General features: G+C 41.7%; 1 protein-coding gene and 1 long non-coding RNA gene across 2 annotated transcripts in view; one reads left to right on the top strand and one right to left on the bottom strand.

Moving 5' to 3' along the window:
* LOC122563251 (alpha-1,3-mannosyl-glycoprotein 4-beta-N-acetylglucosaminyltransferase C-like) overlaps positions 1-4,475 on the bottom strand; it is a 168,500-nt gene extending 164,025 nt beyond the window's left edge. Inside the window, exon 1 of the mRNA XM_043716885.1 lies at positions 4,395-4,475. The gene's annotated coding sequence lies outside the window, so the exon portion shown is untranslated. The remainder of the gene's footprint in view (positions 1-4,394) is intronic.
* Positions 4,476-5,229: 754 nt separating this feature from the next.
* The window catches only part of LOC122563252, a 38,703-nt gene continuing 17,648 nt past the window's right edge, over positions 5,230-26,284 (top strand). The window contains exons 1-2 of the long non-coding RNA XR_006315545.1: positions 5,230-5,312; positions 24,183-24,276. This is a non-coding gene — a long non-coding RNA (uncharacterized LOC122563252). The remainder of the gene's footprint in view (positions 5,313-24,182; positions 24,277-26,284) is intronic.

Genomic DNA, 26,284 nt, shown 5'->3' with positions numbered 1-26,284 from the left:
AAACCCTTCCTATTTGTATACTCTTCCAGATGCCTTTTAAATGATGTAATTGTGCCAGCCTCCGTCATTTCCTCTGGCAGTCCATTCCATACACGTACTACAGTCTGTGTGGAAAGGTTGCTCATAGGTCTCTTTTATATCGTTCCCCTCTCACCCTAAACCTATGCCCTCTAGTTCTGGATCCCCCAACCCAGGGAAAAGTCCTGGTCTATTTATCCTATCCATGCCCCTCATGATATTATAAACCTCTAAGGTCACCTCTCAGCCTCAGACAGTCCAGGGAAAACAGTCTATTCAACCTCTCCCTATAGCTCAAATCTATCATGGAGAAATGTTAGATGCTATTGTTAAGATATTATAAGAAGGCATTTGAATAAGTTCCTGGTAATCAGGCAGAGTCAGCTTGGATTTGTGGAAGGGAAATCATGTTTGACCAATCTATTGGAGTTTTTTGAGGAGGTAACATGTGCTCTGAAAAGAGAGGAATCAGTGAATGTGCTATGCTCAGAGGCCTTTGATATGGTGTCACATCAAAGGTTGTGTAGAAATACAAATTCATGGTATAGTGCGTAGATTATTACCCTGGCTAGAAGATGGACTGGTGAACAGAAAGCAGGGAGTCGGTATAAATGGGTCTTTTCTGGGTGAAAAGGTGCAGCAAATGGTGTGCCACCGGTCTGGTGCTGGAACCTTAACTTTCTGTAATTTATATGCATGGCTTAGATGAAGGGAAAGAAGGTATTGTTGCCTTTACAGGTTAGGAATGGAGAACAAGAGTCAGGATGTCACGTTGCAGCTTTGTAAGATTTTGGTTAGGCCACACTTCAAGTATTGCATTCGGTTCTGGTTGCCACATTTCAGGAAAGATGTGGAAACTTCGGAGAGGGTGCAGAAGAGGTTTATCAGGATGCTGCCTAGATTAGAGGGTATAAACTATAAGGAGAGGCTAGAAAAACTCATGTTGCTTTCTCTGGAGCAGCAGAGGCTGAATGGAGACTTGAAAAAATTCTGTAAAATTATGAGATGCCGAGATAGGTTTGATGGTTAGAATCTTTTTCCCAGAGTTGAGTTGTCTACTAATAGGCAGAATGCATTTAAGATGAGAGGGGGGAAGTTTAAAGGAGATGTGAGAGGCAAGTTTTTTACTCAGAGTAGCAGGTTTCTGCAATGCACTGCCTGGGGTGGTGATGGAAGCAGATATGATAGGGGAGTTTAAGGGACTTTTAGGTAAGCACATAAACATGCAAGGAATGAGGGATATGGACCAAGGGCAGGCAGAACAGATTAGTTTAATTTAGTGTCATGAAGAGGACACACGGAGGTTAAAGAAAAATAGTTATAGGTTAAGTGAGAGGGCCAAGATGTGGCATATGGAATATAATGTGAAAAAAGTGAAATTGGCTATTTTGGCAGGAAGAATAAAAACAAGGCAGTTGATCTAAATGATGAGAGACTGCAGAACTCTGAGATGCAGAGGGATCTGGGTGTCCTCATGCATGAATTGCAAAAGATTAATATGCACATACAGCAAGTAATTAGGAAAACTAATAGAATGTTATCATTTATCATCAGGGGAATTAAATACAAGATTCAAGAAGTTATGCTTCAGTTATACAAGGCACAGGTGAGACCACATCTGGAGTACCTTGCATAGCATTGTTCACCTTATTTAAGGAAGGATATAAATGCATTGGAGGCTGTTCAGAGAACATTTACAAGGCTAACACCTGGAATGAGTAGTTTGTCTTTTGAAGAAAGCTTGGACAGGCTAGGTCTATATCCACTGAAGTTTCAAACAGTAAAAGGTGATTTGACTGAAGCATATGACATCCTGAACGGTCTTAACAGGGTAGATGAGGAGAAGATGTTTCCTCTTATGGAAGAAACAGAACTGTGAGTCGCTCTAAACATCAGGGGTTGCCCATTTAAAACAGAGATTCGGTGAATTGTTCTTTATTAAGCAAGGGGTTGAAAGGTTATCTGGGATTGGCAGGAATGTGGATTTGAAGTTGCAATCAGGTCAGTGTTGACATTATTATATGGTCGAGCAAGCTTAAGGGACTGATTTGTATGTTCAGATGGATTGATACGTAAAGGTTCCTTACAAACTATAATGGATTGCTCAAAGCTGGTTGCATTACATTTGATGCTGCTGCCTCTGATCTCAGCTTTTTCTTTGCACTTTACTGTAGTTAATAAAACCATCCTCTCTATTAAGAAATATTTTATGCACTTTCATATTTAATTCACAGATGGAATGAATGAACTCTGTTTCTAATATAAGTTCTAAATTATAATCTAGGATAATCACACTGAAAATAATGGAACAAAATTGGTCATGCATTGACCATAATTTCTATTGTTATTAATTAGTCAAAATCTCATTAACACTAGAACAAGGAAAACTAAGTTGTCAGCATTTCTTAAAGGCAAATATTAACATACTTCCCGCACAAGGATTATTTGAGTTGATATTAGGTCTGTGAATATGGCAAGTTACTCCAGTCAATACATTTATAGCTTTTGAATGACATGTAGTACTGACAATCAGCTTAGCTATTTGTCTATGCTACAATGACTTGAATGCAGCTGTAGTTCAGTACAATTTATAACACTGCCTTTAGATGGCACAAATCAGTTCAGCCCTGTACTGCTGCAATACACAAAAATTCCACGACTGAAAATGCTACCCCTTTAGATGTGCTACGATAGCCACTGAAAATTTCTACTGAATTCGTGAAATTTTACAATACTACATGGAGAAGATAGAATAATTCATACATTAGTTTTCAGACCCAATTAATTTGATTTAGTTTATGAAATACTCTAACAAAGCTTTCTTTAACCTTTCAAGAATTGGAATGAAATTCCGTGTATTATGGAAAGTAAGGTTATAAAAAATCCCAACATCAAACTATGATGATATAAATAATATATTTGGATGCTATGATAACCCAGTGGGGAAAAACAGGGTGCAACTGAATCATATAGATAAGAAAGCCTGAGGTTTGGCTTCTCGTCTCTGCCAGGCAGAATGGGACAATTACAGGAGCATTCCAATTGATCAATGAAGGTGAAACATGTAAGCCAAGTTTCTTGCTACTGAAGGTAATAGAGAGCAGAAGTAATAGAAAGTGTGAACAACTAATATGTACAGATTAGGGTGGGATACAAAATTCCCCACAGACTGCATTAGCTGGCTGGATTGTCAGATAAGGCATGGCCACTGAGTTATTCTACAGGAGATTTCAGTGGAAGTTCTCTCTAACTGGAACCTAATGCATTCAGGAGAAGGAAGACACTGACAAAAAATGTTTTCAAACAAATTTACAAATCTGTTATACCTCATCTCAACAGAATTTCAATTTAAAAATGATCTGTAATGGATGACTTCAGTTTTGCTGAAAGCTTCAGAATGTCTCCAGTTTCCAAAGTCAAACTTACAAAGAGTGAAAAAGCAATGTTCCCTATACCAAATTACTCACTCGTTTTTTTCTAAATTTGTTGTGTTAAATATAGTCAGGCCTATCGGTGACATCTGTCTCAAGACAATAAGCCAATGATTTTACACAATAGAACAACTGCTGAACTCCACAGCTCACTGAGTCAGGTCTATGACCGACTAATATCATAGAAAACACCAACGTGTCCACTACCAGCGTTTTTCAGAAAAAGGAATACCAAGAGATGGTTACTATCCGTTCAGTTTTCTGTTTGTTTTGTTTCGAATTGAAGTCTAATAAAAGTTCATGCTATTCCGGAAGGGCTGATTCGTGGACTGTCATTTTACATTTAAATCAATTTCCAACTCTAAAGACGAAAAGTTTAAGGACAACTTTCAATTGCAATGCAAACGAATCAAAGCCCTTCTTTCCCACAGCCATCGCTTTTAACATTCAAGACTGCAGCAAACAGGACAAGTTTGAGTTGCTGGGAGTTTAGGATTGTGACAGCTGACTATCTGACTTCGTCCTTCCGTCTCCTTAAATAACTGGAGGAGATCGAAATCTTTCCTGGTATTTCCTCCAACTCGTTCCAAAAGATGCATCCCTTGTGAAATGCTTGGATGTTTATCCTGTAAAGGTAGATGTAGAAACTTCGGTTGACAGCCAGCGACATTCCCCTTGAATCAGACACAGGAGCTGCCCTTTCATCAGATTCGGAATCAACCGCCTGAGTTCACAACGAGTTGGATTTTTCACATGGATTTCTCAGGGTCTGCAAATGTTTCTCATAAACTAATCTGCAGCGTTTAATTAAAAATTGGATAGTATGCTTTGTGCGTGTGCAATTTTTTTTCTATGGAAAAGACAACCTACAGGCTACTGTAAAACAAAACTCCAGCGGATTTCAGCAGTGAAAGAGTTAAACTTGGTTGAAAATAATCTTCTTACCTTTGCTGTGCACATTTCCAATCTCTTCTCCAGTGCCTTTTCACACGAGGTTTGTAAATCCTGGCCCTGAGAGTGAAGAGAGCACAGTGCAGTAGCTGTGTCCATATAACAGTCGGATTTTTTCCATGTGTTTTCTGTATATGTGTGTCCTTACATATACCAAGTCATGTTAGCGTCGATGGAGAGGGAATGGGGTTCGTCACAGATCCCTGCTGCATCGGCTACCCCCCTCCCCCTTGATAAGCAACCGCTGATAACTCCTCGACAGCCGGAGAGAGAGAGAGAACATCTCCTGTGAGCCGAGAGAGCAGTGTTCACCATCTGCATCTGTGTGTAGCACGGGTTACCGGCGTGGTCCCGGGGCCTCTCACTGTGCCATGTAAATCAGAAACCACTCAGCAGCTTGTTAAGGATGTCCATCTGTTAACTTAGCCGCTTGTCTGCTGATCTCTTTAAGCACAGCCACTGTAGGATTGTTTGCAGAACGCAGTCGAATCAGCTCAACCAAGACGTGTAATGCAATTCTTCAGCCTAGGGAATTATTTGATATCGGGAAGGATTGCTATATAGACATGTGGTAATCAAGCCTTCACAATACTGTAGCCCCAGCATTAAACTCCAAACAGACATGCCTGAACTCAGCTCTGTTAAAAAGCTGTAATTCTGATTTTGCTCCCTCCACACATTGGAACTAACTATAAATCACAAAACTAAGTCTCCCATGATGGCTCATAGTCTCATAATAGTTCTCACCGGAAAGGAAAATGAACATTAAAATAAATAAATCCACGTTTAGCAAACCAAGGAAAAGCTGCACGGAGAATTGAACAGATTTGTAATCCTTTGGAAACACAACGCTCTTGTTCAGAAAATGTTCTAAGCATCAGCCCAGCAATTACAGCCTAACTTCAGTGATGGGTAAGCTTCTAGAAACTATCATTCAGGATAAAGTTAGTAGTCACATGGAGAGCTTTGGGTTGATTAGGATGGATTTCTGGAGCTGAAATGGTGGCTTGTTAACTTGCGGGAGTGCTTTTTATCGGAGGTTAACGGAAAAGGTCATTGAGAGTAATGCCATGGACGCAGCGTGTGTGGACTTTCAAACGGCATTAGATACAGTTCCACACATTAGAATTGCGAGAAATGTATACCTTGTTCGATAAAAGAGGTTGTCAGATGAAATTTAGCGCAGAGTATGTGTACATGTGCATCCATCATTGAAGGTGATGGGGAAAGTAGAGTTAATAAAGGCCAGGATAGTGTATGCTTTTTAAAAGGGGAGAAGAGCAAGGACGTTATGCTGAACATATGCAGGATACTTTTTTTTTCAATTCACTCATGGTCTGGGTGTCACTGGCTGGCCAGCGTTTATTGCCTGTGCCTAGCTGCCCTGGAGAAGGTGGTGGTGAGCGGCCTTCTTGAACAGTGAGCTACAGTCCCTGTGCAGGCCGAGGGAGGGATTTCCAGATTTTGACCCAATGACACTGAAGGAACAGTGATATATTTACTAATCAGGATGGTGAGTGGTTTGGATGGGACCTTACAGGTGGTGGTGTTCCCATGTATCTGTTGCCCTTATCCTTTTTGATGGAAGTGGTTGTGGATTTGGAAGTTCCTGCCAAATTTCTGCAGTGCATCTTGTAGATGGTACACACTGTTGCTACTAGGCATATTGGTAGAGGGAGTGGATGCTGGCAAATGTGGCACCAAGCAAGCGGGCTATTTTGTCTTGGATGGTGTCAAGCTCCTTGAGTATTATTTGAGCTGCACCCATCCAAACAAGTGGGCAGCATTCCATCACACTCTTGACTTTCGCCTTGTCGATGGTGGATGGGTTTCCTAATGAAGGGCTTTTTCCTGAAATGGCATGAATGTGGCATGAATGTTACTTGCCACTTGACAGCCTATTGTTGAGATCTCATTGCCTCAGCTGGAGTATTATGTGCAAATCTGGCTATTACATTATGGGAAGAATGTGATTGTGTTAGAGAGAGTGTAGAGAGATTTATAAAAATAGTTGCACAGGTAGGAAACTTCAGTTACAAGGATAGACTTAAGAGGTTGGGACTGTTCTCCTTGGAGGGTAGAAGGCTTAGAGGAGATTTGATTTGAGGTTTCCAAATCGTGAGACATCTTAGATAGGGAGAAACTGTTCACAATCATAAAATGATCAAGAATAAGAGGGCACAGCTTTTAAGTCATTTGCAAAAATAGCACATGGAATGAGAGAAAAACCTTTTCAAATGTGTGATTCAGGTCTGGATGGCATTGCCTGGAAGTGTGATGGAGGCAGGTTCAATGAATGCTTTCAAGAGGGCACTGAATAATCGTTTGACTGGAAACATTGCGCATGGTATGGGAAAAAGGCAGCAGAATTGTATTAAATCATAGCGCTCATTTTGTGTCACAATGAATTGAAAGGCCTTTTTCTATGCATAATATTGAACACCTTTTTTAAAATACAGACAGCTGTCCACATTAGGTAAAGAGCGAGTTGATATTATCTGTACTAAAAATGTGTACTATCTCCCATTTACAGCATTCACCTCCTGCAGTGACACTTCCATTATCATGTAGGAATTGATTCCCTCATCAGTGCAATAATTGAAAAATGAAATAGGTGGAAGAATCTCAAAACAAAAGGAGGGGAAAACATTGGAAAACTAATTATCAGCACCCACTTAGGATTTATAAAAGCAAGCAGACTTAATCACTACTAATTAAACATAAATAGAAAGGCAATACTTGCATTAAAGAAAAATTCAAAACATTTTTGCCTCAGAATTTCTAATTACGATAACATCGAAAAGTGCTGTTATTCATAATAACATGACTTTTATATATATATATACTGAATTGGCTTTTAAAATCTTAGTTAAAAGTTGCACATTGTGATCTAATTGTCAGCCATTAACCTGGGCTGCAACCCAGGTATTGCCAATAGCATACTCTGTTAGCTGAATGTAGATCAGAATCTGAGCCCTTTTTCCAAGCTGAGGCAGTAGCACATAGTTTGCCAACTAATAGACTAGAATGTCATCTGTGTTACAGCTGCTAAACAGAAACTTAAACGTCTGATATAGATGACTGTAAACACGCAATATTATAAGCTGAGTGGGTCAGCCACTGTATTAGTAAAGGCTAGTAAAACAACATACATTGTTCAGATTCAAGAGGCATGAGGGCCTTTATGTAGTTAACAGACCTTACACCTCCTTGGCATTTCCAAAACCAATACCCTAAACAAATCTCATGTTCTTCTGAAATAGCACATTTTCCAACTCAGTGTGAGCAACATCTTGGGAAATTGGCTGATGTTAAATGTTTAGACCTTTAAAGACTGTTGTACTGGCATTACTGCAAAGGCAGCGTCTGTCATAGGAGCTGTTTACAGTTGCTTTGCCTGCCAGAGGGCTGTGGAGCCAGACAGTGGGGATGGAGACTGTTGCTTATGGTTATGAGGTTGACCAATCTCTCAGTGGAGGAGCTCATGCTCTCAAAGCACTATGTCATTGTGGAGCACGTTTTCAGTTGATAACTGCACCGTGCCTCAGGCAATTCTATCATGGGACACGTGTCTCATGATTCTCCAGACTGACCTGGCTGTTTTGTGACTTCTGAAGCTCTGCCTTTCTGCCCTGCGGTCCTTCCATCTTCACAGGATACATGCCACAGCCAACTCTGCATCGCTCTCATTTTCTCCAGCTCTGACGTGTTGCTGGTCAAACTAGCATTTCTTACTCATTGCTGACTGGAAAGTGAACAGTTCAGAGTCAGACACTGTGCTAAAGGTCTTGAATCACATGCAAGTCCTGTAAGGAGGAAGATTTCTTCTGTAAAGGACATTAATAGAGTCATAGAGTCATACAGCACAGAAACAGACCCTTTGGTCCAACCAGTCAATGCCAAACATAATCCCAAACTAAACTAATCCCACCTGCCTCCTCCTGGCCCATATCCCTTCAAACCCTTCCTATGAATGTACTTATTCAAATGTCTTTTAAATGTTGTAATTGTATCTACATTCACTACTTTCTCAGGAAGTTCATTTCACATGTGAACCACATGTAAAAGATTTGCCCCTCATGTTTTTTTTATATAGACATTTTTATTGAAGAAAAAGGAAATTTTTAAAACATTTTTTACAAACTTTCAAAATAAAATAAACAAATATAAACACTAATATACAATTAAATATTAAATAAATTGTAGCCAAAACACAACAAACAAAAAAGAAAAAAAACTCAACTTAGTACTAATTTAACCTACAAATAACCAAAGCATATAATAAAATATCTTACATTACTCAAAAAAAGATAATTAAATAATGAAGTACATGCTCAGAATAAATTAGCATCAAGTCATAATAAAACCCGCATTCATGTGGGATTCCTCCCCCCCAGGGGCCCCTGGACCAGCCAGAACCACTACCACAACTAGATAAAAGCCCTTGACAATATGGCCGAAATATCTGTTTCTATATAGTTCAGGAAGGGCTGCCATATTTTATAGAATAATTCAGTTTTTTGGTGCACCATATTTGTAAGGAAGTCAAGGGGAATACATTCCATGATTAACCTGTGCCAATTCAAAAGTTCTGGAGGACCCTCAACTACCTAATTTACGAAGATATTTTTCCTTGCACAAAAGGAGAGAATGGAAAATAATTTCCTCCCATGCACATCCAGGGAGGGCTGGTTCGAAAAGCCCAGGAGAAGAGATACTGGATCTACTTCAATTTCCGCTTTCAAGATTTCTGTCAGAGCATTTGCTACTCTGATCCAGTATTTGTGGATCTTATGATATGTCTCTAAGCAGTGTGTGAGAGTGCCCACTTCTATTTTACATTTAGGACACATTGGAGATGTTCCTGCCCTAAATTTTGCCAGTTGTTCCGGTGCTATATGGGACCTATGGAGTATCTTAATTGAATAGCTTGGGTTCTATTACAAATGGAGATCTTTCTGGCATTTTCCCAGATGTCGTCCCACATTTCTGAATGGATTTCCAACCCCAATTCCTGATTCCATGTTTTAAACAATTGTGCCATGTCTTTTGATACTTCGTTCTGTAATGAGTGATAAAGAGTGCTGACCGAGGGTGGACCCATTGGCCATTACACTCTTCTTTCCCTATCCGATTTTAAGAACTATCCAATAATGTGGTCTTCTTCTGTATATAATCTCGAATTTGGAAATATCGAAAAAGGTCTCCATTAGGCAGTCCAAATTTCTGGTGCAGCTGTTCAAAAGACATCATAACCTCCCCATCGAACAGATCCCCTAAGCAAGAGATACCTCTGGACCTCCAGGTTTTAAACGTAGCATTTGTGTGCCCTGGTTGAAAATCCCATGCTCCCACTATAGGAGTACAAGGAGAGGTTTTTTGTGAATTACCCTCGTCTTGCCGCATTATCTTCCAAGCTTTAATTGTATTTAATACAATAGGGTTTTTATAATGGCCCATAATAACTTTCATCTTATCTAAAAATAAGAGATTAATGAGGGGACACTTTGCTTGAGAAGCCTCAATGTCCAGCCAGTTTGATTGCAGATCACACGAGACCTAGTCGGCTACGTAGCTTTGTACAGAACTCAGCTGATACTTCCTAAAGCCTGGAAACTCTGGTCCTCCCCTGGCTTGTGGAAGCTGCAGCTTCTTTAATTTAATAAGGGGCCGTCTATGATTCCAAATGAAAGAACCAGGCCAACCGTATAGTTTACACAATGCCGGCCTCGGCAACATCACAGGGAGCATTCTCGTAGGGTATAAGAGATGAGGCAAAATATTCATTTTAATTAGAGCTATTCTGCCTAACCAAGATATCGGGAGATCCCCCCCCCCCCGCGTTGAAGCTCCTGCCTTATCCTCTCTAATAGGTGCACAAAATAGGCTTTATACAGCTGACCAAATACTGGGTGATAAAAATATCTAAATATAAAAAACCTCCCAGAGACCACCGAAAGGGAAAGCAAGACCCGTCTGATAAATTGGATATACTAGCGAGACCGCCCATCGGCTTGGCCTCCGATTTTGTGAAATTGATTTTGTAACCTGAGAATGCACTAAATAAGTTGATTACTTGGATCAAGCGGGGCACGGATATCAAAGGATTACTAAGAAAATGGAGAACATTGTCTGCTTAAAGGGTAATTTTATGTTTACCCGAACCAACTCTCTGAGCCATTATGTTAGAATCGGCCCGTATAGCTTCCGCTAGTGGCTCAATTATTAACGTGAATAATAACAGTGAGAGAGGACATCCCTGACATCAGCCCTCACCCACACTGAAGCTATCTGAGCCTAAACCATTAGTAATCACGGCTGCTTTGGGGTCATTGTACACTATTGAGACCCATTTAGCAAATACCTCTCCAACACTGAACTTTTCCAGTGTGTAAAACAGATATAACCATTCAACTCGATCGAATGTCTTCTCCGCATCTAAAGAGACTACTATTCCCGGTATTCTTTCCTGATGACCGACTTGAATCACATGTAAAACCCTTCTAATATTATTAGATGATCTACGGCCCTTGATAAACCCCGTATGGTCCTCTTTTATGATGTATGGTAAAACCCTCTCCAGCCTTAATGCTAATGTTTTATAAAGAATTTAAAAATCTACATTTAGCAAAGATATTGGTCTGTATGATGCACAATCTTCTGGGGCCTTTCCTTTTTTAAGAATGAGAGAAATATTTGCTTCTCTCATCGAAGGTGGGAGGCAGCCCTGACTATATGAATAATTATACATGTCTATAAGTGGACCAGCCAGTACCCCTATAAACTCTGTAGAATTCAGCCTGGAATCGATCTGGGCCAGGCACTTTACCATTCTGAAGCTGCCTGATTGCATCAAGTACTTCCTGGGTTGTCAGCGGAGCATTCAGGATCGACACCTGTTCCGGGTTTAAGTCCAGAAAGACCAGGCTTTTAAAAAAAGACTCCATCTTCCTAGCTCTGTCTTCACAATCCTGTGATTTATACAGATCAGGGTAAAACTTTCTGAAGGCTGTATTGATCCTTTTGCGGTCATGAGTCAAAGTACCAGTGCTTTCCCTAATGGACGTGATAGCTTGAGGGGCCTTTTTTCTCCTTGCGAGATACTCTAGGTATCTACCAGGCTTATCGCCGTATTCAATAGACAATAGACAATAGGTGCAGGAGTAGGCCATTCTGCCCTTCGAGCCTGCATCACCATTCAATATGATCATGGCTGATCATCCTTAATCAGTATCCTGCTCCTGCCTTATCTCCATCACCCTTGATTCCACAATCCTTGAGAGCTCTATCCAACTCTTTCTTAAATGAATCCAGAGACTGGGCCTCCACTGCCCTCTGGGGCAGAGCATTCCACACAGCCACCACTCTCTGGGTGAAGAAGTCATATAGTCTTTGCTTTGCAAATAATATTTCCCTCTTTGCTGTTTGGGTAAGTGCAGTATTCAAGGCTGTCCTAAGGGCTGTAGTCCTTTGTAACTTAGCAATAGAGGGCCTTTCAAACATACGCTATCTCAGCTGCCTTCAAGCGAGCCTTGAGTAGACGCTGTTGTTCTCCCTTTTGTTTTTTTCTTTGTCGCCGAGTATGAAATAATGAGACCTTGCGCATAAGCCTTAATGGTTTCTCACATCACCGACGGGTTACTGGCTGTACCTGAGTTAATTTCCAAAATGATTTGAAGTCTTGAGAGAAATATTTTATGAATTTGCTATCCTTCATTAAGAAGGAATCCATATGCCAATGCCGCAATTGTCTCATCGTCCCTAGTCTTAACTTCCATGTATACTGCAACATGATCAGAGATTATTATATTACCTATTTTGCAGGATAATATGGAGTTCAAAAAGGTCGAGGGAGCAAAAAACATATCAATTCTAATATGACACTTGTGGGGGTTTGAGTAGAAAGTAAAGTCTCTGCCCTGCAGATGAAAGCACCTCCACACATCTATTAACCCTAGCTCCTTATTCAAATCCGCCAATTGCCTGGATCTAAGAGACATACCCACAGTACTCTTGGGTATCCTGTCTATCTCTGGGTCCATAGTACAATTAAAGTCTCCCCTATAATTGGGTGACGAGTCCCAAAAGCTATCAGTTTGGAGAATGCTTCCATTATAAGTTTGAAGGGGTGTGCTGGGGGACAATAAAGATTCAAAATTCTTTAACATTTGTTTTATAGTACACTTGAATTTGTTTACTCTATTATGTGGTACCTGGGTCGAGGCGGGGCGCTGGTTGGGTGAGGATATGGTGGGTTTACTGACAGGTAGTGATGCCCCCTGGGAGCAAGGGTGAGAATCTCCTTTTAAATGTGTTTTATATTTTTCTCATTTAGAAATAGTTTTTAACTATATTGACATTAATGTATTAAAGAATTTCTACTTTTGTGAATTTTCTACGGTCTATGCTCGGGGTGTTTTGGGTGGGGTTCTTCCTCCCCATTTATAAGGGCTTTAATCAGTATATACCGTCCAGATTAATCTTTTATCTGACTTAAGATTTTGAAAGGAAGGTTCTTCCGAATGAGAATGACCACTGCCCTACTTTTTGAACTAAAAGATGAAAAGACGGCCTGATCGAATCCTCCTTATTGTAATTTTAAATGCTCTTTATCCAGAAGGTGTGTCTCCTGTAAGAGAGGTATATCAACCCTTTTTTTTTGAGACTTGATAGTATTTTCTTCCTTTTGATTGGTGAATTACCCCCCTTGACATTCCAGGTGCACCACCTAATCGAATGACTAACCATGATCATCCAGCCAAGCCCCTGGGAGGAAGAACCCCACCCAATCACTACCTGTCAGTAAACCCACCATATCCTCCCCCAACCAGTGCCCCGCCCTCGACCCAGGCACCACATAATAGAGTAAACAAATTCAAGTGTACTATAAAACAAAAGTTTTATAGTACCCCCACCCACCCACACATTTAGATACGTTTAGTAAAGATAATACAAAGTATAAACATACAAAACTATAAAGCTACAATCCCGGCAAGTAATAGATAACTAAGTATAATAGAAGAGAAAAGAACGCCCGCTCTAAAAAAAATTGCGGTAGGACAAAGCAAATGCCCCACCCCCACAAAAGAACTAATCCGCCTGGCCTGTAAAATTAAGAAAATCACATAGCGAATAACAAATAAGCCCCCCTCCCTGCCCCCCTGGAGAGGATATTAAACAAAAAAGGGGATGAAACGAGAAAGAAAAGGTAAACCGGGGGGGGGGAGCAAAGTTTAATTCTTAGAGACTATTTAAGAGTCCAAAAATTCTTTAGCCTTCTCCGGTGATTCAAAGTTATAAACGGATCCTTCATGGCTGAAGCGCAGTGTTGCTGGGTAACGCAAGGAATATTGGATGTTTAAGTCTCTCAGACGCTTCTTCGCCTCATCAAACGCCCTCCTTTTGCGGACCACAGCTGGAGAAAAATCCTGGAACAGCATAATCGTAGAGCCCTTGTACACCATGGCCTGGGGATCCTTCCCCAGGCTTCTAGAGGCTTCCAGGAACATCTGTTTCTCTCTGTAGCATTAGAGCCAGAACAGAAACGGGCGGGGGTGCTGGTCCGACCCGGGCCTGTGTATAGCAACCCGGTGGGCCCATTCTACCCCCACCTGGCCTGATCCGGACTCCAATTTTAATATTTCAGGGAGCCATTGCTCCAAAAAAGCTGCCAGCTGGCCTTCCTCTTTCCGTTCGTGAAGGCCCAACAACTGAATTTTTTTTGATGACCCCGATTATCAAGGTCATCGATGTGCTCCTCCAAGGTCTGGACTCGCTGTTCGAGAGCCTGGAGACGGCCCACAGCCGATTCAGCGGCAGTCTCCGAGGTTGCGGCCTTTAGCTCCGCCCCTCCAACACGATGTTCAAATTTTTCAATTGCAAAAGCACGACCAAGAGCGACTCCCACCTGCTCCTGGATTCCTCGATAAACGCATTGATCCTCTCCTGCAACTTATTGATCATGGAGACTAGGCTTGCCTTTGCAGGTAAGACCCCCGAGGTGGCCACGGATTTCTCCGCTGCTGCTGGAGGGGGTGGGGGAGGGGTTTTTACCTTTAGTCATTTTAAGCACAGCACCAAACTGTTCAAGTTTGGTGCAAAATGATTAAATATGCTGGGTAAGAGTTATTTTAAATGGTTTAGAGGGTGTGGTGGAGGCGGGTACCTTAGTCTTGGGCAGAGTACTACAGACTCAGACTTTCTGGGTTGCCGCCATCTTGAATCCCCCCCTCATGTCTTTTTTAAATCTCTCTCTCCACTCACCTTAAAAATGTGCCCCCTAGTATTGAAATCCCTCATCCTAGGGAAAAGATAACTACCCTTAACTCTATCTTTACCCCTCACTATTTTATAAACTTCTAGAAAGTTGCCTTTCAACCTCCAATGCTCTAGTGAAAAAATCCCAGCCTATTCAGCCTTTCTTTGAAGCAGTGCAGTTTTTATGACAATCAAAAGTAGTTACACAGTCATCAGCAGGCTTGCTTTTAGTTCTAGATTTTCATTGGATACCAATTTCACCGTTTAACATTGGAGGATTTGAATCCCTATTCCCAGATAGAGTCATAGTGTCATAGAATTGTACAGCACAGAAACAGAGCTCTCAATCCAACCCGTCCATGCCGACCAGATATCTTAAATTAATCTAGTCCCATTTGCCAGCATTTGGCCATATCCCCCTAACCCCTTCCTATTCATGTACCTATCCAGATGCCTTTCCAATGTTGCAATTATACTAACCTCCACCATTATATTTGGATTGGATTACTGGCCCAGTGACATTATCAGAATATCAACCCCTCCCTAGTACCAGGTCTCTAATAACACACAAGAATGTTCCAGGGCAGGATTACCTGCCCTGGTGAAGAATGTGAAAGATGTGACAGTGCAGGCTCAGAGATATTCTCATCTTCAGAGTCTGCCAGAATGGGTCGGCAATGCTGCAACTCCTCTCCCTCTGCAGCAGACTTTATGGGAGATATGGTGGTTTGGATAAATCAGCACAATCAACAGATGCTAAGATCCATGAAATAATGAGGTGATAAATTACATACTGGTGGGTCATAGTAAGGTGAGGACTGCCCCAAGCATTCTTTGAATCCCCTGAACTTTTGGATTGTTAAAATCTGTTCACCCTCTACCTCCTGCTGATTGCCATTTCTCCTTCCACCTCCAATGTCCCACTGGATTCACCTCTGGCTGGTTCCAGGCCAACTCCTTGAAATACATTAAAGCCCTGCGCTGGAACACTCCCAGTCAGAGGATGGTCATTTGTGCTGCTCTCCTGTTGGACCTGCAAGATGAGAAACAATCTCATTTGGTCAATGTCTCCCTCCATTACCACTTAAAGCTTTAATTCAGATAAGGAGATTTCCCATAGCCTATTGTCGGATTATTAACTAAACCTATGTGTTATTAGTGCTCACAGCTTTCCTATAATGAGAGAATTTTTTTTTATTCATTCACAGGACATGGTATTGCCAGCATTTATCGACCATCTGCAATAGGGCCTTTGGGAATGTGGTAGTGAGCTGCTGTCTTGAAGCGCTTTGGTTCATTTGATAGAGAGCTGGGCGACCGTACACAGGGAGCTTAGGATTTTGATTCAGTAGCAATGAGGCCTTGGTGATGCAGTCCAAAGTCAGGACGGCAAGTAGCTTGGAGGGGAACTTGCAGGTGGTGATGTTCCCATGTTTCTGCTGCCCTTGTCCTTTGAGGGGTGGCAGGTTTGGAAGGTGCTGTCGCAGGAGTCTTGGTGAGTTGTTGCAAGCATATTGTAGGTGGTATATACTGCTGCCACTGCACGTCAGGAAGTGAATATTGTGGGTGGTGGATGGAATGCCTATCAAGCGTGCGGCTATGTCCAGGATGGTGTTGAGCCCTCTCGAAAACCCACAGCCTTTGTACTCTACTGACTGCTGATATGGTGCATTCCATGACGGTCACAGCTTGCCAGGTGTAAGCAGGCCATCAAAACACATTCTTCATTTCACCCAGTTCTTCCCCAATGCTTCTCTCTGGCTGTCACTTCCTGCCATGCCTTCTTGGTAGGCCTTGCAGGCTTCTGAGGGACAGGATTCTTCTCCATTCTGTCATCACTCCCACCAACAACTCAAGTGAGGTGCCAGAGAATCGCTGGAGTTAGGATGGGGCAGGCTTGGTCTCTGCTCAGCATTAACCAAGCAATGGCTAATGCTCATCCTTTAATTCATGTAGACAGCTCCCTGTATCCTGCCTCCTCCCTGTGTCTGTCACCACCAATTGGGCAGAGAGTCTGGGCCCAGTTTCCTGTTTGATATTACATTTCCAACGCAGTGTAGGATTGGGGCCAGGAAACAAATGTAACAATGGGGTCTTGACCTGAAATCCCATCTCAAGTGGATGGCTGGAATACGTTGGGTTCAATTCCTACACTGGCTGAACCATCATAGAGTCATACTGCACAGAAACAGACCTTTTGGTCCAAAGGATGAGTTGGACCAAAGGGTCTGTTTCTGTGCTGTACATCTTTATGACTCTAGTCCAACCAAGTTTCCCAAACTAAACTAGACCTTCCTGCCTGCATTTGGCTCATATTCCGCCAAACCTTTCCTATTCATGTACTTACCCAAACGTCTTTTAAGTGTAGTAACTGTACCTGTATCGACCACTTTGACACAGAGAGTGGTTCATATGGGGAATGAGCTGCCAGAGGACAAGTTGCCCCTTGCATCCCTTTTAAATCTTTCTCCTTTCACCTTAAAAACATGTCAACTAATTTAGATTGCCCCTGGCCTTTGCTATTCATCTTGTCTGTGACCTCATGATTTTATAAACCTCTAGAAGGTCATCCCTCAACTTCCTACGCTCTAGGGAAAATAAGTGCCAATCTATCCAGCCTATCCTTAGAAGCCAAGTCCTCCAGTCTGGCAACGTCCCATCTTTTCTGAACCCTCTCCAATTTACTGATGTCCTTCCTATACTGCACACAGTACTCCAAAAGTTGCCTCACCAACATCCTGTACAACCTCAACATGATGTCCCGACTCCTATACTCAAAAGGTCTGAGCAATGGAGGCAAGCATGATGAACGTCTTCTTAACCATCCTGTCTGTGTGACACAAATTTCAAAGAGCTACATACCTGGGTTTCTCTGATCGACAACTGTACCCAGTGCCCTACCATTAATTGTTTCCCTCTCAAACTCTCCTCTTGCCTAAGGCATGGTGACCCTCAGATTAAACCTCCATTAGGCTTCTCCCTCTCTCTAATGAAAAAATAGCCCTATTATGGTGACTCTACCTGCAGTATCCTTGAATTTAGGACAAAGCCTTTCAGCATGTGCCAGCCCAATCCCTGTGGAATCTGCTAACTTGAACTATAATGGAAACCACAGACACTTCTACAGATTGCAGCAAAAGTCAGTAGAAATCAATGATTAACTAATCTGTAAATAGCTAATGGTCCTTTCACATTTACCACCAGTGGTAGCAAGGCCCTTTCTGCTGCTTAAATGCATGCTCAGCTCAGTGAAGCTATCGAGGAGAAAGTGAGGATTGCAAATGCTGGAGATCAGAGTCGCGAGTGTCGTGCTGGAAAAGCACAGGAGGTCAGGCAGCATTCGAGGGGCAGGAGAATCTCCTTCTCCTCGGATGCTGCCTGACCTGCTGTACTTTTCCAGCACCACACTCTCGATACTATGAAATTACAAGCAACAGTGAGTTTTACAGTGCTGGCAATAAAGCAGGGTTACATGCCACTTCGTGCTACAATATACCGATCCTGATATCTCCAGTGACATTCACGGCCGTGCAAGCCAATGTCTATTGCAGGTCACATGTGTACCTAATGCAAATGACATTTTATAGTCAGAATTAACTTACTGAAGACGAATGGGGAGACCATAGCTCTTTGCTGGCAAGTCCTAGAGGCAAGTCCCAGGCCTGGCCAGTGTGGGGGTGGGGAGTGCAGGCATTTCCCGGAGGTGAGTCCCAGGCCAGGCCAGCGTGGGGGTGGGGAGTGCAGGCATTTCCCGGAGGTGAGTCCCAGGCCAGGCCAGCATGGGGGGTGAGGAGTGCAGGCATGCCCCTGAGGCGGGTGGAGCAGAGGCCAGTGCTGGGGCAGTGATGAGTCCCTTAGGGACTACAAGTGAAGCCTCCAGGATTGAAGCCCATTGACTTCTAAACACTTAACCCCTGCGGTCTGAAAGCTGACACAGACTTCATTAAAAGACTAAAATGCAAGTACTTTTTAAAAGAAAACTTCTTTGTCTTTATGCTGAACTTTTATTTACAATTCTATCAAGTCTGTAACGCATAGTTAAGTATTCTGTACCTAGTTAAAAATCAAACAACACCAGGTTATAGTCCAACAGGTTTAATTGGAACCTTTGCTATAAATTCTGTGTCTAATGATCTTATATTCCACAATCACCTGACAAAGGAGCAACACCCCGAAAGCCAATGCCTCCAAACAAACCCAATTTGGAGATGCTGCTGTTGGACTGGGGTGTACAAAGTTACACAACACCAGGTTATAGTCCAACAGGTTTAATTGGAAGCAAACCAGCTTTCGGAGCGTCACTCCTTCATCAGGTGGTTGCGGAGGACACAATTATAAGGCACAGAATTTACAGTGTGATGTAACTGAAATTATACATTGAAAAATACCTTGATTGTTTGTTGAGTCTTTCATCTGTTCGAATACCATGATAGTTTCACTTCTTTTATATGTAAATCACAAAACTTTTTTTTAAAAGTTACATTCTTAGTTTAACTGTAACAATTGGTGTTAGCCAGATAATATGTTGAAGGTGCTAGCCCCCTGTGTTCTCTGTCTATGCCATAATGTTTAGACTGATTCTAATCTAAAATGTGAGTTAACAGAGTCTTACATGTATTCATGCAGTTTTTGAGCAAAGTACAATGTAACTCTGCAAGTACAAATTCACCCCACAAACATATATGTATATATGTGCATGTGGGTTTGTGTGTCTGTCTGTCTGCCTGTCTGGGGTGGGGGGTTGTGAGTGTGAGAGAGAGTGTATATGTGTGTGTATGTGGGTGTAGAGTGTCTAAGTCTGTGAGGAAGTGCATGTGTGTGTGGGAGTGTGTGTCTGTGTGCATATCTGTGTATACATGTGTCTGTGTGTATGTGTGTGTATAGGAGTGTATGTGTATAGTGCAATGGTGGTCACCTGTAATGTGACAAGAACCCAAGGTCAGGTTGAGGCCCTCCCTATCAGTACAGAACTTAGCAATCAGCCTCTGCTTGGCCACTTTTCGCTGCTGCCTGTCCTGAAGTCCACCTTGGAGGATGGTCACCCGTAAGTCCAAGGTTGTATGTTCTGGACCACTGAAGTGTTCCCCAACTGGTAGGGAACACTCCTGTCTGTTGATTGTTGTGCAGTGCTCATTCATCCGTTGCTGTAGCCTTTGCTCAGTTTCCCCAATGTACCATGCCTCAGGGCATCCTTGCCTGCAACGTATAAGATAGACAACGTTGGCTGAGTCACATGAGTACCTGCCACGTACATGATGGGAAGTGTTTCCACGTGTAATGGTAGCAACCATGTCCACACTCTGACACGTCTTGCAGCGCCTACCGTGACAGGGTTGTATGGAGTTGTCCTGAAAGCCAGGCAGCTTGCTACGAATAATGATCTGTTTGAGGTTTGGCGGTTGTTTAAAGGCAAGCGGTGGAGGTGTGGGGAAAGTCTTGGCGAGGTGCTCATCCTCATTGATAATGTGTTGCAGGCTGCGAAGAACATGGTGTAGTTTTTCAGCTCCTGGGAAGTACTAGACAACGAAGGGTACCCTGTCAGTTGCAGCACGTGTCTGAGGAGGTCTTTATGGTTCCTTGCTGTGGCACGTTGGAACTGGTGGTCAATGAGTTGAGCATCGTACCCTGTTCTTATGAGGGCATCCCTGAGGTACTTCCAGGTGCCCTCACAGACTTAGATACTCTACACCCACATACACACACATATACACTCTCTCTCACACTCACAACCCCCAACCCCAGACACACACACGCACAAACACACACACACAAAAACCCACATGCACAAATATACATATATGTTTGTGGGGTGAATTTGTACTTGCAGAGTTACATTGTACTTTGCTCAAAACTGCATGAATTCATGTAAGACTCTGTTAACTCAATTTTTAGATTAGAATCAGTCTAAACATTATGGCACAGACAGAGAACACAGGAGGCTAACACCTCCAACATATTATCTGGCTAACACCAATTGTTACAGTTGACCTGAGAATGTAACTTTTAAAAAAACGTTTTGTGATTTATGTATGAGAGAAGTGAAACTATCATTGTATTTGAACAGATGAAAGACTCAACAGACAATCAAGGTATTTTTCAATGTATAATTTCAGTTACATCACACTGTAAACTTTTGCTATAAATTCTGTGCCTTATAATTTTGTCCTCCGCAACCACCTGATGAAGGAGCGACGCTCCGAGAGCTGATGCTTCCAATGAAACCTGTTGGTCTATAACCTGGTGTTGTGTGATTTTTAACTTTGTACACCCCAGTCCAACACCGGCATCTCTAAATCATTCTGCACCTAGATACCCAGATGGCACCAAAGCGGTGACATTACAAACTTTTCAGTGCATTCATTCGAGTGCACGTGACAATGAAGACTAATTCTAATTCTAATAATGGCACATCAGTAAACCTAATGCTAGAGAGTGGAATTTCTCAGCCTGCACATTCCTCAAGGTACCACTATTGTTAGGTAGCTCAGTTGGTTGGATGGCTGGTTTACAAAGCAGAGTTCCTGCACTCACCGAGGTCATCTCACCCTTGCCTGAGATGCAGCCACCCTTAAGTTAAATCAACACTTTGTCTCTCTCTTTAATGAGAGAGCAACCCTATGGTGACCTTGTCTTTTACTCTTACAAGCACTGCATTCTATTATCAAGCAGAACTTTTAATGCATGTATGTATTTTAGTGATTGTGGCTTTTCATGATTAATGTAACAAAATATATATGTAAAGGAGTACCATTAGTTAATGTTTCACATCATTTATTTAAATGTAGAAATATTACCATGCCAAGATGGATATTATAAATTGCATATAGAATTGCATTTGTGTTGCAAAAGCTGTAGTTGATGACTGTGAACAATGAGCAGGCAAAATTAATTCACACTTGCAGGAATTTTTCTTCATATTTTAAAAGGTGCATTTATCCTTTGGCAGAAGCCCCCATTTTAAAATCAATTTTGCAGAGTGATCGCAATGGTTAATTAACAACAGTTCATTGCCACTGGCCTGACAGATATGCAAGGTATGATGATGAACCATGAACTATTGCAATGGTCCTGCTGCTCTCCCTGTCAGTGAAATTCATGTTCCTTATACAGTGGATGTTGTACCCTTCAGCACTCACAGCATCCTAGATTGCTATTTTTGAAAGATAGTACCTTCAACAATCTGCACTCTGAAGTGAGCTCAACTTGGAAAATCACTAAAGAAATTCAATACATAATGTGTCAGGCAGCTAAAATGTTAATAGTAAAAAGGTAAAGACAGCAGGCTTGATTGGTTTTCTAATGAATGAGGTGGTGAGTGCAGAATAGGTCTTGTGTACCATTCATGAGTTATGTTAGTCAGGTAGACAGGAGGTGGGGGAATGTTAATTGAAATTTCTCAGTGTTAGTTGTAAGGGCGTGGGAGGTGGAGCAAAAGTTTAGTTTCAGGCGTGTTTAAGAAATATGTTTAAGAAAGAACAACGTTGTAGTAAAATGTTTATGGAAGAAGTAGATGGATTTCTAGATAGTAAAAGTGTCAAGGCTTTTGGGGAAAGGTCATGAGTATGGCATCAAGATAGTGAGGATCAGGCATGATCATGTTGAATGATGGAACCTGCTGTTTCTATAAAAGGCTCAGTTTGAGTTCTGCTAATGCCAGTCAGCTCCTGAACTCCTTACAACCTTTGTCCAAACAGATAAGAAAAAAGCTAAATTCCAGAGGTAGGGTATGACTAATGCCCTTTGACATCAAGGCAGCATTTGACCAAGGATGGTATTGAAGAACCCGAGCAAAACTAGAGCCAATGGGAATCATGGGAAAGAACCTTTGACTCATTGGAGCCATACCCGGTACAAAGGAAGATAGTTGAGGAACTCTGATGAAGAATCACCTGACTTGAAACATTAACTCTGCTTTCTTCCCACAGATGCTGCCATACCCGCTGAGATTCACCAGCAATTTCTGTTTTTGTTTCAGATAGTTGAGGTTGTTGAAAGTCAATTTTCCCAGTCCCGGGCATCCATGTAAGGAGTTTCTTAGGATGGTGTGCTAGGCCCCAACATCCTCAGTAACTTTGTCAATAACCTTTCCTCCATCATAGAGTTAGAAGTAAAAATGTTCACTAATGATTGTGCCATGCACAGTGTGACTTATGACTCCTCAGATCCTGAAGCAGCCTGTATTCACATTGCAGCAAGACCTGGACAATATTCAATTTTGGGCTGACAAGTGGCAAGTAACATTCATGCCACACAAGTACCAGGCAATGACCACCCCAAACAAGAGAGAATCTCATGATGTTCCCTTTATGTTCAATGGCATGGCTATCACTGAATCCCTGGCTATCAACATCATGGGTCTTACCACTGGAGAGAAACTGCACTGTACCAATCACTCAAATAGTTTGGCTGCAAGACCAGGTCAGAGGCTGGGAATTCTGTGATGAATGGAGATCTCTCACCTCTGATCTCCCCAGCCACACATCATCTTGGCTTGGTAAAATATCACCAACCTTTCATTGTCAGTGAATCTAAATTTTGGAATTCCCTTCCTTACCAGTGCTCTAGGTGCAGTTATACCATAGGGACTGCAGTGGATCAAGAAGGTAGTTCACCATTACTTTCATTAGGACAATAAAGGATGAAAAACAAATGTTGCTCTAGCCAATGATGCTCACACCCTGTGAAAGAATACATTTCAAAATATCACAATGACATTTTTTGCTCGTTCCATAATTTCTTACATAATTATGTATCCATTCATAAGGTTCTGATTTGGGTCTTTAATGGTGGGTCTTTAAACAGTTTTAATCAGCTCATTCCTTGGTAAAATGCCTTAGATTCTGGATGCCATTGTTTAACGTTTAGAAGGTGCAGTTGCAAAATGAGATTAGTTTTACTTATAAATTCATGACGTTATCTGTGTATCTGACGTATCATGATGTATCTGACAAACCATTTTTAAAATCTGTTTTACTTCCTGCCATAAGTCAGCTTGGTATGTGTGGGCTTTCAGGGGTACAGGGAAAGGACAAAAAGAGTGAGATAAGATTAAAGCTCTTGTACAAAGCTGATAATTGAATGGCCTTGTTTATTGTTGTAAGCATTGTATAGTTCTATAACAGACAAATTGTGTCTTCACCATGTATCTGATATAAAATGGTGGGATCATTTAAACTGCTTGTCACTGTTTATGGAGGGAGATGCCTATGATCCTATTTGTGGACCATGACTCATTATTTATTTTATTTTAAATAAGTCCTTTTCCTCAAAGAACCAGGAGATTCACTGAAGGTAGTTGCAACTTTTCTACTATCCTGGGGGAATCTGCTGGCATTCTAATGTAAATGTAAAAACGGTTTTTGATTATGAAATGTCATCAAAATCACCGACATGGAAAGGCAAACTACACTGTGCCACTACACCATACTGAGAAAGAGCCTATTTAAAGGAAGAAAAGGGGTTGATTAGGAAAAAAAAGGTGTTGAAGTAGAAAAGAAACTGACAATCCAATCTGTTTTATTGCAGACTTTCTCAATGGTGGAATTGTGATTTCCCAGGAGACACTTCACAGAACTGGTCTTTTCAAGTGGAAAAATGTAACAAATTAAAAAAAATACATGTAAGAAATATCTGATGTATTAAAGATAGGAAAACATGTTAAAGCTCTGTCATTTTTCTTACAGTCAATCTGTGTGAATCAGAGATTGTTGTTAATTTGAGCTATAGCATTAAATATTCACAATGCAGTCATTGCCTCACAAGAGCGAAAGGGAATTTTTGTGTAAAAGCTGTTTTAAAATTGTCTGGTGCATTAGGAATTTGTCTCTTCATATTTTGCTAGTTCTACCTCTCCAATATTGCCAGACCATACTGTCTTAGTTCATCTGTTGCTGAAACCCTCATTGATGCCTTTGCTAGCTCTGGACTTAACTATTTCAGCATAGTCCTGGCTGATCTCCTACATTCCACATTCCACAAGCTTAAGGGAAATCAAGACTGTGCTGCCCTTGTGCTTCCTTGCACCAAAGCCTTAAACTTACCAACCCCATGCTTGCTGATCTCCATTGGCTCCCAGTTAGCAAAGCTTCAATTTTAAGATTCTCATTCTCCTTTTCAAAATAAGTGTTCCTCTCTATTTGTGTAATTACCTTGAATCCCACAACCCCATACCATATTGGAATCAATCTAAATCTGGCCTCTTCAGCATCCCCAATTTTAGCTGCTTGACTTGAGCTGCCTGGCTCTAAAACACTGGAAAGTCACCCGTAAATGTCTCCACTACTCCATGAGTTTTACTTCTTCAAACATGCTTTGAACATCTGCTTTGATCATCTTATGTGGTTCACTGTCAGATTTGTTTTATTTCACTCCAGTGATAAATCCTATTACTTAAAGGTGTGAACATAAATCTAAGATGTTGTTGTCATAAAGATAGCTTGTGTGAGAACTGGAACAATTCACATCAGTATAGATGAGGGTCAATTTTAAAAGCCTAGGATTAAGACACACAAATGAAACAGTGTATATGGCCTTTAGATTATAGAACATATGGAACTAGAGTCTAGATTAGAGTGGTCCTGGAAAAGCACAGCAGGTCAGGCAGCATCCGAGGAGCAGGAAAATCGACGTTTCAGGCAAAAGCCCTTCATCAGGAATCATTCCTGATGAAGCGCTTTTGTCCGAAACATCGATTTTCCTGCTCCTAAGATGCTGTCTGACCTGTTGTGCTTTTCCAGCACCACTCTAATCTAGACGCTGATCTCCAGCATCTGCAATCCTCACTTTTACCTATATGGAACTAGATGTTATATGTTTCAGGATACAACCACAGCCAGCTTATGGTTGGACTATAGTCAAGGATTCATAGAGATGTACAGCATACAAACAGACCCTTCGGTCCAACTCGTCTATGCCGACCAGATATCTTAACCTAATCTAGTCCCACTTGCCAGCACTTGGAATATATACCTCCAAACTCTTTCTATTCATATACCATCCGAATGCCTTTTTAAATGTTGTAATTGTACCGGCCTCCACCACTTCCTCTGGCAGCTCATTCCATACACGTACCACCCTCTGCGTGAAAAAGTTGCCCCTTAGGTCCCTTTTCTATTCCTCCCCTCTCACCCTAAACCTATGCCCTCTAGTTCTGGACTCCCCAACACCAGGGAAGAGACTTGGTCTATGTATCCTATCCATGCCCCTCATGATTTTATAAACCTCTATAAGGTCACCCCTCAGCCTCTGACGCTCCAGGGAAAACAGCCCCAGCCTATTCGGCCTCTCCCTGTAGCTCAAATCCTCCAACCATGGCAACATCCTTGTAAATCTTTTCTGAACCCTTTCAAGTTTCACAGCACTAGGTCAGTCTTAATGGGAAGATAGTCTTGTCTTAAACATGATGTAGTTTATTGCATGTTAGGAAACAGGTACAAGATACATTAATAAGATAAACATTGTTATTAAGATTATGAGGAGTCTTAACAAACAGGTTTTCACTCAGTCAGATCTACCTTATCCCAGGACTCTGAAATTTCCAAATCATCGAGCAAACATCCAGGATATCAGTCATGATTGAGAGAGTCGGGATAATAGAAAGGTACTTTAACTGGCAAGATGGTGTCCTG

Source organism: Chiloscyllium plagiosum, chromosome 26 (genome assembly GCF_004010195.1).
Source record: "Chiloscyllium plagiosum isolate BGI_BamShark_2017 chromosome 26, ASM401019v2, whole genome shotgun sequence".
NCBI classification, from domain to species: Eukaryota; Metazoa; Chordata; class Chondrichthyes; order Orectolobiformes; family Hemiscylliidae; genus Chiloscyllium; species Chiloscyllium plagiosum.
Note: the sequence above shows the minus strand (reverse complement) of the source record. Positions and strands in the feature narration are given on the sequence as shown.